General features: G+C 46.1%; 1 protein-coding gene across 1 annotated transcript in view; it reads left to right on the top strand.

The window, feature by feature from the left end:
• Positions 1-300: 300 nt before the first annotated feature.
• The window catches only part of LOC116396835 (metabotropic glutamate receptor 4-like), a 153,578-nt gene continuing 151,989 nt past the window's right edge, over positions 301-1,889 (top strand). Inside the window, exon 1 of the mRNA XM_031871734.1 lies at positions 301-762. The gene's annotated coding sequence lies outside the window, so the exon portion shown is untranslated. The remainder of the gene's footprint in view (positions 763-1,889) is intronic.

Genomic DNA, 1,889 nt, shown 5'->3' with positions numbered 1-1,889 from the left:
TTAATTAGACTTAACTGTCAGTGCAGAGAGCCAGTGTGCTTGATTTCTACACCTTACATGGACAATTGAATGTATAAAACCCGACACAGAAGTCTGTGCTGAAAGGCAAGACTCCCGGCGGCCAAATCAACGTCATGATTTAACAAATGGAAGCAAAACGCTTCATATCACACTTTAACTATGCAGCCACTGTCAAACACTGGCCGGATTACATACTGTAATCTAGCATTCACACATTTACCCCCCCCTTTCATTGATGGTGCATTTCTTCTCCGATAAAGGCGGTGTGCTGCGATGCTTGTAACATCAATCACATCCAGTGCACGGGTTGCATATCTTCTCCCGCCTATCAGCTTGAAAATGCCCTCGCCTCGGGTGTGGGATATGTGTTTCTCCGCTCCGTTAACTCGTAAGAATCTGACGCCGTCTTCGCGGGAGCTGTGTTAGTGAGTGGCCGCACTAGACGTGCCATTTATTTCCCATTCGCACAGAGCCTAAAGTTGGGACTGGAGACTTTCAGCACTACTTTTCCGCGGACAGCGCTCGCAATGATTTTGGGGGATCGACGCAGCATTACAATGCGTGCGGATTCCTTTTGGATACTATTCAGAAACAATGTTTAGATGTTGATTAAAAAAGAAAGAAGTCTGAATCGCTGGAGAAACCTTCGCTTCGCACACTGATAGACCCAACAAGACACGCTTTTTGCTTTGGATATGGGTCAATTCTTATGAAAGGATTCTTCGTGGGCATGAGAGAGGGGTAAGTACAGCCGAGCTGAAAAAAATGGGTCATCTACGGCAAACAATTGTGTAAAAAAAAAAAGAACGTCGTGACTTAAATTGACTCAAGTCTAAACGCGGAGCACTGAAAAGATACTGACAATTACGATCCATGATACAAATCTGGGGATGCACGCACAAAACATTTTTAATGCAACTTGCATGTTTTAATGCTGTTTAGTACTTAAATGAATTAGTGGTTCATAATAGTGTCAGTTTTGAAAAGTAAGATCTGTGGATTGCTATAAGCAGGAGTGCAACGCCCAGGACTGTAGGTGCATTGATTGTTTTTACGCGTTAAGGCGCAGCGTTCTGTGTGGAGCTCAGTGTTCTGCTGCCCTGCAGAGGCGCCCGAAGTCTCACAAAATATGATAAAAGACTGACTCAACATCCGAACTGCCGACAGGGGTTTTAAACGTGATTATAGTTACAGCTTTGAAAGCACAGATTAGACCAAACCGTGGACAGATATTTTCTTTAATACAATACAGTTTGACTCTGAATGCCACTTCTTCATCCCCGGCTCTCCCGGATTTATCTTTTCTCCACCTCTCTCCTCGCGGCTCCCTCTCAGCCCTGAAACAAGTAGAGTCACGCAGGGGGAGCACCCCGGCTGGGTGGTGTTTTGTGAGTGTGTGTGTTGGATGTGTGTGTGGGTGTGAGTGTGTGTGAGTGTGTGTGTGTGTGTGTGTGTGTGTTGGGGGGAGGGGGGGGGGGTGTAAACGGTGTGTGAACCATCGATGTCAGTCACTGTGCTGTGCAGATGTGCAGCCTCCTGGCAGCAGAGGCAAGATTGGAGACGGCGGCAGAACTGCTGATGTGAGACTGCTGCTGTGTACCCCAGAGCGAACTTTAATAGGTTACTTAGGCATGCATGGTTGTTACTTCGAGGCCAATATTTTGTTGACAGGGATGTATATTATGCTGTATTTGCATATAAACAGTTTTGTCTGCTGGCACAAACCAAGGCTGGAGGTTTAGTGGTCAACCTCCAGTTTAGTTTAGTGGTATTAATACTGCTTCCATTTGCTGCTCCCTCAGGCCTTTTTTGTAGGGCCAGAGATTAGCTTTGCGCTATCGTACCCTCATTGCTCCAATTCATGGTGG

The sequence above is a fragment of the Anarrhichthys ocellatus genome, unplaced genomic scaffold, assembly GCF_004355925.1.
Source record: "Anarrhichthys ocellatus isolate YVR2014 unplaced genomic scaffold, GSC_Weel_1.0 scaffold60, whole genome shotgun sequence".
NCBI classification, from domain to species: Eukaryota; Metazoa; Chordata; class Actinopteri; order Perciformes; family Anarhichadidae; genus Anarrhichthys; species Anarrhichthys ocellatus.
The sequence above is the reverse complement of the archived record's forward strand: the minus strand, read 5'-3'. Positions and strand labels throughout refer to the sequence as shown.